The sequence below is a fragment of the Mastigoproctus giganteus genome, chromosome 7 (assembly GCF_048544385.1).
Source record: "Mastigoproctus giganteus isolate SK-2022 chromosome 7, ASM4854438v1, whole genome shotgun sequence".
Classification (NCBI taxonomy): Eukaryota; Metazoa; Arthropoda; class Arachnida; order Uropygi; family Thelyphonidae; genus Mastigoproctus; species Mastigoproctus giganteus.
In genome coordinates, this window is record NC_143581.1 from 64,468,184 (window position 1) to 64,483,644 (window position 15,461).

Genomic DNA, 15,461 nt, shown 5'->3' on the forward strand with positions numbered 1-15,461 from the left:
AACTATGATTGCATTATTCCACTGCTTAGACGTCACACCTTTTCTAATGCACTTTGTGAAGAGCCTTGCCAGTTTTTGTGTTATGTGTCTTCCTCCCAATTTTAACAACTCTACAGTAACTTCATCTTCCCCCAGGGCTTTCTGATTCTTCATTTTCTTCAATGCATGTTCTACCTCATCAGGAAGAATATCAGGTATGTCGTATGTGTTGCCAATTGCAATCCATCTTCCCTACTGCTGGCATCATTCCGTCGCTCCTTGTATAATTCTCTATAGTAGTCTTCTGCTATTTTAATTATGCCTTCTCTGCTGTTTATAAGTACACCCTTGTTATTCTTCAGTTTCAGTATCATTTGTCTTTCTGTATTACTGCTCATGGCTGCTGATTTAAATCCTTTGTTTTCCCTTATTGCTTGTTCTATTTTTCTTGTGTTAAATCTTCTTATGTCCTCTGAGTCTCTTTCTAATGGCTTTGCCTAACTCAGTACACTCAATTTTCTCCTTGTCAGTTTTTATTTTGCTCTTCATTTGTCGTCTTCGGTTCATCATAACAAGTGTTTCTTGACTAATTTTTTCTTCTTTGGATTTCTTTTTCCCTATAGGTTTCTTGGGCTTTATCACTTTCAGAAAGTTGTAATATTTCTCGTCGATATCTTGGTCCTGAGTAGTCTGCAGAAGCTCAAACTTGTTCTTAAGTTTCAGTACATACTTCTTTTTCTCCTCTTCTGTTATCTCAAAGACCTTTGTATTATTTACTCGAGTCAGTTTTTTTCCTTTCCTTTCCTACATCTATATCAAGTGCACATCTTACCATTCTGTGATCACTTCCAACAATTATCTTGTTCAGGACAATAACATCATTCGCAATATATCTTCTATTAATGAGGATGAAGTCGATTTCATTAGTTGTTAATCCATTTGGAGTCTTCCATGTTCACTTTCTGTTCACCCTTTTCTTGAAAAATGTGTTCATTACTGACAGTCCTCGGGATTCTGAAAATTCCACAAGTCTTTCGCCTCTTTCATTTCTTTCACCCATTCCAAAATTTCCTATAGTTCCCCTTTCTGCGCTGTTTTGTCTTTTTCCAACCTTAGCATTGAAGTCCCCCATAATAATAGTGTAGTGGGGTTTTCTGCTCATCTTGAAGACTCTCACTTTCGGTGTACATTTCTTCAACCTCTTCTTCATCATGGCTCGATGTTGGTGCATAAATCATTATAACCTTTAGCTTGTACCTCTTAGAAATCTTGAGTATTAGTCTTGACACCCTTGGTGATGTACTTTTGAATTCCAAAATGTTGTTTTTTAAATCTTTATGGACCAGAAACCCAACCCCACCTTCACTCCTTTCACTGTTTCCATTGGTGTACAGCAGATTTCCACTTGATAAACTTATAAGTGATTAATTTCTTCTTCTTGTTTCAGCCAAACCGATGATATTCCAATTCACCTTTTCTAATTCCTTTTCCAGCTCTAATATCCTGTCTTCACCGATGAGTGATCTTACGTTGTAAAAGGCCAAGTTCAGTTTCCGTGCCTGGCAACCTGGTCGTACCCACAGATTCTTAGCACCCTCTGCTTCCACTCTGATCATCCCGCTGCCGTAAGAGGGGGAGTGAAACCGCTGAGGACTGAGAGCCATTTGTTTTGTCGTGCTGTCATATGGTGGAGGGTTTAGTCTTTTCCTCTTCACGCTGACCAGGCATCTTGAAGAGAACCACTCTACATGTTCGTTGCCATCTAAGTGACGTAACAGAGCTTACCATCGAGAAGGTGTGCATGAGTGGATTTTAGGGAGGCAGGCCAACTGGAATATTTCTAAATCTTCTGTAATAGAAAGATATTGGATCCATCAGTGTTTTAGACTGAGTGTCTGATAACACACGGATATCTGTTCCCCTCTAAGCCCCTCTACTTTATCATTGAGTATCCAAATTTTTTTACTAGGAATTTTAATTTCGAGATTGAATAACCTCTCCTGAGCCTGAGAGATTGAATAACCTCTCCTAACCCTGAAATCAACGCTTGCCAACAAGTTATTTAATATGTTCATTGTATGCCTATCTCCAAATCTATTTAGTACCCTAGGGTGAGGCAAAACAACTGCTTTTGGATTCCTTAAGTTGTGTGAAACATTCCTTTGAAGATTCAACTCTTCATAAATAATGTTAATATTTTTCAAGAATAAATTTAACTTCAGTTTTTGAATTGGATATAGTATTTTGTATTTTTACAAAAATTGCCTTCTCTTATTCAGATCATTCCAACAGTTTGCCCCATTAACAATTTCAGAATCCTGTTTAGTAAATTGTTTGTAACCTTTATTTCAGTTATATTTGCTCTTTCCCATACATTTACTAAATAATTGAGGTGGGAGTCCACTAATGTATAATATGAGGTGACTTTTTTCTTTGATTTAATTTATTTTTAATATAATAAAAGAAGTACACATAAAATCTCATTTTTTTGTACAAATTTGTTATTTGCATTGCCCAACTTAGAATATAATCCATCCATAATCCAAGGTAACAGTGATTTGAAACTTCTTCAACTGTTAGACAATTGCAATTCTGGAAGTTTTGTTCATGTAGGCATTCGTGTTTAAGTAATTTAATAGAGGGATGAATGTCTAGGGTTTGGTGAGGGGGTATAATTACCAAGAATTTGTTTTTTTCCAAACTGAGTGCTAATTTATTGTCATGCCAATTTTGTAAATGTATTACATCCTGCTGTAAATCTAATGCCATTTTTGTAAGGTTCTTTCCAATTGTATATAAGATTAAATCATCTGCATACATTTTTAAAAAGGAGTTCTTAATTACTTCGAATATGTCATTTATATAGATGTTGAATATGATTGGCCCTGCATGGGTGCCTTGTGGTACTCCTGTCTTTATATTGTATGATTTTCCCTCTTCAAGTGTGATTTTTCTTTTGGTTAAATAAGATGTTAAGAGTTGATTGACTGTTCCCCTTATACCATATTTCAATAATTTCTGTTTCAAGATTGAGATATCTATTAAGTCATATGCTTTGGTCAAATCTATAAATAAGATCATTATGAAGTTATTGTTGTTCAAATGTAAGTTAAAAGAGTCTACTAAACTCTCTAATAATGTCTGTGTGCTCTTACCCTTCTGATATGAGAATAGAGAGTTATTTAACAGTCCATATTGATGTAGATATTTACTTATATGGGTAAATATATAATTTTCTATTATCTTATGTATAACTGACTGTATTGTTATTGGTCTATAATTACAAAAATCATCAGGTGGTCCCTTTTTATACATAGGGATTATTTTAAAAGAAAGTAAGTTTGTAGGATAGACTCCTGACGCCGTCATCCGTGCTAATAATAATAATAATAATAATGTTCCTAGTTCTAATCACGGCAGAATTCGAATATGGAATAACAGGTTAGTTTCGTTAGGTACACGTTAACACCTTACCGGTAACAGAATATTTATATATAAACTACAATCAATCATATGAACTTCATGGATGTTGCTGGGAATTATTTTACTTCGTATGCTTAACTACGCAGTCTTATATTTTCCTTTTTTAAATTTCGAAAACCCAGAAAGTTGTAACAGGTTTTAATTTTCCATCTCTAGTGCCACTTGATGGCGCTGATTAACACTCAACGATTTCAATTGGTAATCTCCTAAAACCACGCTAGTTCGTACTTCCAGTGTCAACAAAAGACGTGCAAGTGAAAGTTGTATTTACGTTGGACTGTGTCTCTAGTATCATGGAGACGGATATCAGAATTAATAAAGCTACGAAAGCAGAATATAAGGATGATAATTATTTTAAGAGAGTGCGGGTGAGTAATTATGGATATTTAAATAAACATTTATATGCAGATTTTTGTTTTTAAATAATTTGAACGTAGTGTATAACTCTCTTTCAAAAATCAAAATAATATCAGTAGAGTTTTCAGAGTTCATTTTTATTCTTATTTTATTTTTGTGTTTTATTTTACAATAATTTTTGCATTGTGTAGCTGAATCTTGTAAACGAAAGCGAGAGGTTATCAGGAGTAGAATAACACTTATGATAGCTATTATGGAAATTAGAGCTATATTTTTCGTTAAAATAGAGACTCACTAGGAGGTTTGAAGTGGAGGTTTTATTATTGACTCATTATAGTTGAACATTTCAATGTGGCTTACATTTCGAATTTTTAATGCATTTATTTTCAAATACATTTATCTTTAAATAATTAACATGTAGCCAGTGGATGTTATGAATATTACAGCTATGTTTTTTCTTTATAGTTTAAAACCAGTGGCATGTTTCTGTATTTCATTATAGTTGAATGAGCATAACATTTTGCATTTTAATGCATTTATTTTAAAATATATGTATCTTTAGATGATTAACGTGTAACACGTTGTAACCAGCAATAATATTTTCGATGTAATGTTAATTTGCATCCTAACTTCAACATGTGCTTTGGAAACTTTAACGTGTGTTTTATAGCAGTGTTTCCCAACCTGTTAAACATTGATGGGAGATACAGCTGTGCCTCTAAATTAACAACCTAATGTATACTACGAGTACGTACTATTGTATTTCAAAAATAATTATGTTTATGGTCCGTGGTTTCCACCTCACATATAAAAGTGGTTGTTATCTGAAAAGAAAATATTCGGAAACACTGTTAAATAAGAGTATATGTTAATGATTTACAGGAATATTCATTATAAGTATATCAGCTTTTAAAAGGGTAGTGCTGTCTGCGCTTTCGAAATAAAGGATCATCCATAAATGAAGCGTTTTATTTTTATCGATATCTGACTTGTCACATTATGTCAGAAGTTTATATATCAGAAAGATTTGATGTCTCGAACTATGTCTACCGCCACTACCCCCTTCTTTAGTTAGTTATTACGATGTACAGTATAACTTTCTGGCGTGTACATTAATTTATTTTTTATAAATTTCTTAATACTGGTTGTCTACAATATTAATTTAATTAATTATAATGCCACTTTTATATTAAAGAATATAGACAGTGCTTTGTAGTTCTCTTTTTAGCCATTTTATTATTTATTAATCTTGAGGTGGAAGTTTTAATTTAAGCTGCCTATTTAGTGGTAGAACCATTAATAGAATACAAACACATCTACATCATAATGATGATGCAGTTTATGATTACTGTATATCTTTCAGAACTCGTGACTTGATGTTTAGTCCAGTAATAAGGTTGCACATGTGTGGACGTGGTATGATATATATAAATAAATAGTAGCAAATGTGTATGCTTCTTCATTGGTTATGCTTTGGAAATGTTAAAGAAGGTAAAGAATAAAAGAAGAAATCTTTTTATATTTCAAAGTACAGAAAGATTATTTTAGTAATAAGTGCCTTTTGCCAGGCAGCTTGGATGTTCAGTAAGTTCTAAATAATAGCACATGATTATCAACTACTTGCTTATTAGAATAATAAACTTGATTACAATATGGTTATAATAACAGATTTTTTCATATTTATAATTGTGTTATTGGAGGAAGCATGTTTAGATTTGTTTATTTTGGGGATGGACATTTACATATCTAAAACCTCTCTCCTTCCTAAGCATAATGTTAATATATAAATTTTTTTTACATTAATTTTTATGCTACAATGGATAAAGGGATGGTTGAGTGGGAGACAACAGAGTGGTAATCAATGGACACTGCTATTCGTGGACAAATGTTATTAGTGGAGTTTCCCCCGTTATACAATGCAGTGGTGAGGCCACACCTAGAGTACTGTGTACAGGTCTTGAGGCCTCATTTTAGGAAGGATGTAGAATTTGCTAGAATGAATACAAAGAAGGGGAACAAAGGGGTGCCCTTACCAAGAAAGGCTTAAGTTCTGCAAATTGCAGTGCCTGGAGAGTAGGCACCTGCAAAGTGATCTGATTGAGGTGTATAAGGCCTTGAATGGGTTGAGCAAGCTGAATGCTGATGGGATTCTTCCTCTTGCTCAGATTAAGAACCTGAGGGAGCATAGATTCAAGTTGAGGAAAGAGTTGTAGAATGGAAGTGCAGAAGTTTGCCTTTAGCCAGCAGGTAGTTGATTGGTGGAACAGGCTTCTATCTTTTGTTGTGGAAGCTAATAGCCTAAATAAATTTAAGGCTGAGCTGGACAGGCATTTGGAACAAATGGAGGGGTGAAATGTGTTTTTTTTTTTTTTTTTGGCTGATGCTGCATAAGCTTACTTTTCTACATTGTATGCCTCTGCTAATGCTAATTTGCTAAAAAAAAGGGTAAAGTATATATTTCACTTATATATAGCATATGAAATGTGATTAACATTTGTCTGCCTAATAATTTGAGCATAGCAAATGAGAAAATTAAAGGACAGTTTATGGAGCTCTATATCTAAGCAGTCACTCTAAAATTTACAAGATGGATGCTTTCCATCTTAAGGATTTAGATAACTTTTCTTCACTTATTTCCTCTACTGCTTCCTTTATAATAATATGCATTTCCTGAAACACATGCAACAATATAACAACATGCATTTCTTGAAAATTCCTATAAATCATAATTTTATCAATAAAGTTCTAACTTCTTAACTTATTCTCAATACAAGAGTATTCCAAGTTGCCTTTGTGTTTAGGAGCATCATAAAAATTGACAAACAGTATAGGTTACACAAGACATATGCACACATATTTGCATAGATCTTTTACATTAATATTTGCACATAGATCTTTGTATTACATACTTTAATATATCAGAATGCTTCATTAAATACCAGATTGCATTCTGTAAATTCAATGTTTATACTCCAATGCAGCTATGCTTATTTTTTCACAGACACTAGTGGGCGCCTCCGTGGGCAGGAGCAGCAGTGCATAGCACACGCTTCTTGATTAGACTGGGGTTCGAGCCCGTGACCACCAAATACGGAGGATGCGGAAAGGTCAGGGAATGACCAACGCATATCCTCGGAGCAATATGGCCGTAGTTGCTAATGCTCCTAAAAACCAAACAACAACAACAGATACTAGTGGCAGAAAACTGAACTATATCTTTATACAAATTTTATTCTCAACTTTTAAGTGTGTTTTAGACAGAAGGCATGTCATTTTCAGCTTACTTTGCATCAAGTAATTTCAGTGCATGCAGCCACAAACCATGGAGGAAACTTTAAAATCATTTAGTACAGTTTAGACGAAACAAAATTATGCAGTACAACAGAAGTGTACAGATACTACACTGAAGTTTTATGGACATTCTGTATCACTGGCAAGAGAAATATTTGCGCATTCCTTTAGATTCTGTACATTTTCACCCTGCTTATTTGCAGTACACCTATTTGTGCAATTCCTTTCATGATTTCTCATGAAATTTCTTTTTTAAGCAGCAAATTGTTTTGTTCTAGAAATAAATGAAGCGAATAACTGCACATGAATATCCACATTTTGCTGCTATTAAATATGTCCCTTTGTGGTTTCTCATGCCTTGTAGTGTTCCCTTAATGTAAAAATAAATGTTCTTGTCTAGGTATGGTATCTATTTCAGCATTCAGCTGTTATTTGCATGATTTAGTGTGCTTTCATCTCAATTTGTACAACCCTATAAGAGTTCTCACAACATTATATTTTCATAATTTCAGTTTAAAAGTGTAACGAAACTGAAATGACATTTCCAAGCATCACACGATTCAGCATACATGCAATGTTGCTTTCATTAGTCTCAGTAACATTTCTTTTTCTGAAGTTCATCACAGGATACAGCATACATGCAATGTAGTGTGCATTAGTCTCCGTAACATTTCTTTTTTCTGAAGTTCCCGTGTCACAAAATTTACTTATTTTGTAATGTAGAAATATGATTCTACATCCATGAAGGTTCCCAAAACTTCTGTAGATGACTCCTTGACTCAGTAAAAAAGAGCAGTCAAGTTATTAACTTCTATTGGTAAATCATTCTACTCCCTATCACAGATTCAGTTTTAAAAAGGTGCATGCTTTTTTATAGATATTTTCCATTTACACTGTTCTTCTGAATCTACTTTGAATTTAGTTGTTCCCTTTCTTCTATACATCTGAACACAGCATCCACAAACTCTAGTCATTGCTCAACTCTCAACTAACTTTTATTCTAATATGTTTGAACAGCGTGTTGCACATCTTTATTTTTACCTTACCTAAAAATTTTCTCTTAAAATGTTGTGGAGCTTTTCTCACTTCTTTCAGGGCATTCAAGATACTGTCCATATGGTATTTTTTATTTTTATTAATAACAATATATAAAACAGGTAACCATTAATCTGAGAGCAGAACAATGAACAGAGTTGATAACAATAATAAGAAATCCGAATAAACATTGATATAGATTCAAACATTAAAATTCATCTGTACAAAACAAGTATGCATTTTGTCTGACTTAGTAGCAGATTTTCCTTTTGGTAAAAAAAAAAAAAATATCAGTGACAGTTGCTTGAATAAAGTTAAAAATCTAAGAGAAAACAAATTCTTATTGCAAAGAAGTGCCTTCATTTTCTTTAAGTCTTTTGGTATTGCAGCATCATTTCCATTGCCTATTTCCTCCAAATGCATTACCTTGCAGAGTTCTTATTAACAAGTGCAGTCAGTGCTCCCACTTAACTTATATTAGGTGAGAACACTGGTTATGGATATTTGTGTGTAGCATTTTTTTACCACTGTTTCAATTTCAGAAACAAACAGAACATCTTTTAAAACAACTTAAAACAGCCAAATTCAATTAATGAAAAATACAATGGGTTGATATATAGTCTAATGATCTATCATTTCTCCCTTTAATTTTGCCACTATCCCATTGTTTTTTCTCAGCATGTTACCTGCTCTATTTGTTCCAATGCCTTTTGTATTTGTTCATCTGTTCCATTGCCTATGGTCTTCCATGGCAAGAATAACTTGGTCATTTCCATCTCTAATGTATCAAAGTACCCTGCAGCTGTTGTTTTGGATTGAAATTATGGAAACAAATGCCTCTTTCAGTTGTAAATATGTTTCTTTTATAAAGACCAAGTTCCTCCTCATATGAAATATCTGTAGAATCATTTAGAAATCTCACTCTACTGGAGTTTTTGATTTCCTTAACTAATTCTTGTTTATAACATTAGCAATAACTGACAAATTCTTTATATTTCATGTCATTTTGGTACTCTTCTACTACTGGGCCTTGACCTGTTATCTACATCATGCTTATTTAGTAGTGCTATCAAGTTTTTGAAGTCAGTAAATGGTTTATTGAATTTAGCTATATAATAAGCTGTATTTAAAAGGTGCTTGAGGTGTTAAAACATTTTAGAATTCTTCATTCTTTGGCAGACAGCTAGAGTTTTTTTTTTTTTTTTTCTGGCCAAGTCTGTCAGCATTTTTTTGTGAGAATTGGATGCTTCATGAAACCTTTGAAAAGGTCTTCACTTTGAAAGGTCCTTGAAAACCTTGTAGTAATCTAGAGTTACTGTTGGCAGGATCATTACAAAATGCAACTTCTTTTGTAGCACAACTACTTGAATTCTTGAACCATTTTGTCTTGGAAAGCACGTCTTACACGATTGGTTTTACTTGATGACACACCACAACTCTTTTTCAAGTGTTTTTAATTTCTGGTCTCTTCTCTTCACCTTCAGTTTTACAGAACTAAAAAGTGTAGTTTGTTTCCTTTCATTTATTGTTCATAATGAAGGGTGAATTTACATAAATTATCCATAAACAATAATTCAATAGGAAGGACTAATAATAAAATTTACGAAAACAACAAGAAAGTAGTTAATATTTGTTATGGAGCCAAACTCACTTTTCATGATGTAATGTCGGTCTCGTGATACGGTCTTACTCTCCCTTCTTCATGCCCCTACCTCATTTTCCCCTTCAGTGAGTTGTCTTTGCAAGATAATTGTATTTTTGTATATAACAGTATTAAAAAGGCTTTTCATTATGTAAAATGTTTAAGTATATAAATACACTAAGCTAATGCATGTTGTGAATTATGAAAATAAGCTTATGCCAACACTACAGTATATTACAGTTGTGCTCCTACTTAAGGGTTAAAAAGGATGAGAGATAGTGTCATAGAGTGGAATTACTTTACCTTTTGAAAACAGCAGCGAGGCATATCTTAATGCAAACTAACTTTTAGTAGAGGGCAAATAAGCTACTAAGGAATTAACTTATTAAATTAATTGCATAACATATGTTTGAAAATAAAACTTCTTTAATAAATTTGTTGGTGGCTGCCTGTGATCAAATAACCTGAGAGTGAATGAGATGCTGTTTTAAAATGAAATTCATAATTTGTGAATTATGCAAAGAAAATGAGGTAATACAGTGTCATCAAAAAAGGTGTCCATGATTTCCCTTTTAATTATCTTTAGAAATATTTGATCAATTGCTGTGATTGTAGCAGCAAACAGTTGTTTTGTTGTTTGTTATTTGGTTTTTAGGAGCATTAGCAACCAAGACCATATTGCTCCGGGATATGTGGTGGTCATTCCTTGACCTTTCCGCATCCTCCGTATTTGGTGGTGACGGGTTCGAACCCCGGTCTAATCAAGAAGCGTGTGCTACCAGCAAACAGTGTGGTAACTCACTAAGTTTTATTTGACACCTCAAAAATGACCTTGGCTGTGCCATGAGTGTGCACAGATGACTCCTAAATGCAAGGCCTCAGTCAGTGTCAGTAAGATGGCCGTGCAAAAATGAAACCCATGTTTAGTCTCTAGAGCAAAGTTTCCGGCATCCCCTTCCCCCCATACTTCTCCTTCAACCCATGCATGGTACTAAGTACTATAGGTTTTGATACCTTTCATGTTTGGGGTTTTCATAAAAAAAAAAAAAAAAAAAACAAGCGCAGTGTATTGTGATATGTTGAATAATGTAAATAGCAATAAGAGCTTAATAAATTTATTAAGCTCTTATTGCTATTTACATTAAGTCAATTATACAAGGTACATTAAGAAGCTCCATAAATCATCTAAGATATGCTGAATTTAAATCTGTCATAACAGTGCAATGTCAATACTGACATACGTCAGTATTGACGTACATCAGTATTGAAATTCAGCGTACCACAACACACACTGCTGCACTTTCTGTTGCACAGCTATCTTACTGATGATCCTATTCCTGTTGAAGCTTCAGGCGCTTGAGAAAAAGTTTGCCGTAGATAATACGCCTTGAATGTGGTAATTACACCTTGATCCATGGGTTGTGAGAGAGAGAGAGAGACATTGTATTAGGTGGAAGAAAGCATATTTTTACATTTTCATTGAGATCAGAAATTTCATGATGATGGCCTGGTGCATTGTCTAAAAGCAACAAAATTTTGAACTTCATCTTTGCAGTAACGTTCACCCGTCGGACAAAAATAATTTGTGAACCATTCTGTAAACAGTTCTCTTATAATCCATGCTTTCTTATTCAATTGCCAAATTACGGGCAATGTGCTTTCTATGCAACCCTTTAGAGCTTTTGGGTTTCCTGCTCTGAATGCGAGAGTAGAGGCTTCAATTTAAAATCCCCAGATGAGCTTCCATCCAACAAAGGTGTTAAACGATCTTTTGATGCTTTATATTCAGGTTGGGCCTTTTCATTTTCAGCCAAAAACGTTTGTGAGGGCTTCCTCCCCACCCTCCCAACAGCAGTCCAGTTTTATTGATGTTGAAAATTTGTTTGTCTTTGTAGCCACCATCTTCAATGTATTTCAATTCACCAGGAAATCTTGCGACAGCATCTTAAAACCAACCACAACTGGCTGTAAATATTTCTTTAGTCTTCATTTTCTTCTTTTTCTTTCAACGTGTTATAAAGGTTCATGGCTTTCGCTTGAATGTTTTGATTCAAAGGAATTCTCTTTTGATTACAATCTTTTATCCATATTAATCAATAGCGAACTTCTTTGCTTAGTTATTACTTTTGTCATGTAAGATGCTGTATCAATTCCCTGCTCTTTATACTGATCCTTCGTTCGAATAATCATTTACACAGAGGCTTCATTCATTCCATTTCCCCCTTGCGATTTTAGCATCTTCATGGCACTTGATAATATCAAGTTTTTTTTTTCTAATGTAAGCCATTTACATTTAGTAGCTCCACTGCTTTCATTACTTTTCCTTTTTTGACTCATTTTTTGTTTCATATTTACAGGAATAAAAAATATATAGTGAAATTAAAAGTCTGAATAGCTATCATGTCGTCTCGTCAGGATGGAATTAAGAATACTGAACACTGTTGAATGTTGCCGTTGATTGCCTCAGGGAGTTTGGCACACGTGCATGTGAGACAGAATTGGCACTGCAGCATATACAGGGTGATTCACTACCAGTTCGACAAACTTGCAGGTGGTGTAGGGTTTGTTTGTTATTTGGTTTGTAGGAGCATTAGCAACTAAGGCCATATTGCTCTGGGATATGCGGTGGTCATTCCTTGATCTTTCCGCATCCTCCGTATTTGGTGATGACGGGCTCGAACCCCGGTCTAATCAAGAAGCGTGTGCTATGCACTGCTGCTCCTTCCCACCTGGCTATGGAGGCGCCTTTGTGGTGTAGGGGGCACAAAGACAAATTGGAATCACATAGCATTGCAGGGTCCGAAATGCCTTCGTCATGCGGTAGAGGACGTTGAATGGGAGGTCGCGTGAACAGCGATCCCGCCGGAAGTCAGCATTTGCGAACCAGTTCCTGAGGCAGTAGGATGGCCGACATGCACCTCACGTATGGAGCTGCGGACTGTAATGGGCATGCCGCTCGGCGCTTGTACCAGGAACGTTTCCCCGCACAGGTGTGCTCCTCATCATATGATTTTCGCACGTGTGCGCAGAAGGTTACGTGAGACTGGTTGTTTCACGAGAGGTACCATGAATCGAGACCGAACGACGAGGACGCCAGACAATGAGGAGAATGTCCTACGTCTTGCAGAAGGCAATCCGAGTAAGAGTACTCGAGCGATAGGCCAACGATTGGGTATTTCCCAATCCACTGTATGTAGGATACTGTCAACAAACTAAATGAGTTCATACCATCTGCAACGCGTCCAATCTTTGGAGCCTGCGGATTATCCACTCCGGAGGACTTTTGCTACTTGGTTTCTTCAACAGAAACGGTTCGCAAATGCTGACCCAGCGGGATCGCTGTTCACGCGACCTCCCGTTCAACATCCTCTACCGCATGACGAAGGCATTTCGGACCCTTCAATGATACTTGATTCCGATTCGTCTTTGTGTCCCCTACACCTCCTGCAAGTTTGTCGCACTGGTAGTGAATCACCCTCTATGTATGCGTACCTAGGCTATGACAATGCAGCATGTATGTAGAGTACATGTCTAGGCTATTGAATGAGTTTTAATATATAGAGAGAGTAAATTTTCAATCTAAACTTAATTGAAACCAGTGTTATAGTGAAACCGTACTATGCGACGTATTACTGTTTTTTTTTTTTTTTTTTTTTTTTTCCTGGAGCATCCATTTTCTTCTAAATTTGTTAACTGATTGCATACAATGAGTGGTAGATACTGCATATCCATTCTTTCTTTTAATTTGAATTTTAAATAGTTTATCTCTTCAAAAACTTCTAATTGTATTTTTATTGGCTTAAATATTTTTCACTGCACTGTGGAATCTTGCTGCCTGACTGTGCATGAAATACAACCATACTTCTGGAGATTTATCTTCAAAAAAATTTAGCAGAATTCTTGAACAGTTGTGCTGCTCCCCCCCCTCCCAATTAATTTAATTCCTTTGAGGGAATGTACCCTGTTTTTCAAGCTGTCATAAAGTCCATAGCAGTGCTGAGTTGACACTTAATATCTTCACACTCCTTACATCGAGCACTCACAAAGACATCCCCATTGGCAATATGTCCCATTCCTGATAGCTCTGTAAGCATCAGAAAAACTGTACATCTCATAAGGCTGTGATTCAGAAGACAGCTGCCTCCCCACCTCAGTTCTCTCCATAGCCATGGCACTCCCATTAGCTTGAGCCCTTTTCTTTGCTGCTCTGTTCTGAGGCATTATTTTTGTTGAAGTTGTAGTATAATTAAAAATACTACACTAACTAAATATATCTGAAGCAGGAATAACACTATGCTCTGGTCATGCTATGAAGTTTACGTTATTAATTATATATAATCAAAGCTCAAGTATTTTTATTAATACACCACTTAAACAGCAATAATATTACTGTGCTACCAAGTTTGTGTTATATGTATTAGGCTGTACCGTTACACTTGAAAGTTAAAGTTAATTGTAATATATAACAAAATTATCCAACTAGTGCCGTGCCAACCCAAGTGATTCAAACTTTAGAGCTACTTATTTACCACAATTAAAAAATTTGACTACCCCTGCCAATCACCCTAAAACTATAACAATGGCGGAAAGATTCAAATGAGACAAAGGTTCTACGTACATTAAGTAGTAACTTACAAAATCTCTAGCCAAATAAAAAAATAAAATAATGAGCGTGACTAGGACAATATAACTACTTATAGAGTACAATTTAATAAGACAGTTGGATCGATAAAACGGCAAAATTCTTTGAATAGCATGTGGATACTTCACAATTTATTTCCAAATTGTTAGTAGTAGGTTAGCTTTTATCTTTAGAGGAGGAGGCAATAGAACCATTAGGATTTAAGAAGTATGGATGGACAGACGTTGCAACAAGTGGTTTTAATAAAGGACCGGAAGCACTACTGTCATTTTTGACAAGATTTTATAAAAAAACTTTTTCCCCTCGGGAATATGATGGAAAAAAGGTTTGTAAAAATATTTCCCCTCTAGTCTATCTATATATTAATTGGCCATTATTTTGTCATTATCCTTTAACCCGCTATGGTAGCAAGGTAGCATTAGAAGGTAATGCCATATTAATATTAGATAATAGTCATTTAATTTTTTTTGAAATGTTTTGTATATTAAATAGTATTGGCAAACATTTCAAATTTAGTAAACCTGTAAATGTCGTTGTACTATATTGTAATAATAATATATTGTCATTCTTTTGAAATATTTTATGTACAGGTAGTTCTCGACTTTACGAGTTAATTCGTTCCTAACGCGCGCTCGTAAAGCGGGAATTTATTTCTCATAGACATATGGCTAAAAATAGGGATTACGTTTTTAACAATGAAATTAGTTAGCTAATTAGTTTGTTTAAACAATGACTGATTTATCGAAAGAAATGAAAACATAGCCTGTAAAATGAAGCAAATTATAATAATAGAGAAATTATTTACGACTTACAAATGTTAAAGAATGTTTATTCTTCAATAAAAAGGTGTACCGTATCTTTTTAATTTTGTGGTGATCTATAATTGATGTTTATTTAGTACCTCTATATAAAGAATAAAATTATATACTGTATATATATATAATTTGTATTATGAAATGTAATTTTTATAATTATATTATTGTAATAAATATCATATAACATATATATATATATATATATATATATATATAT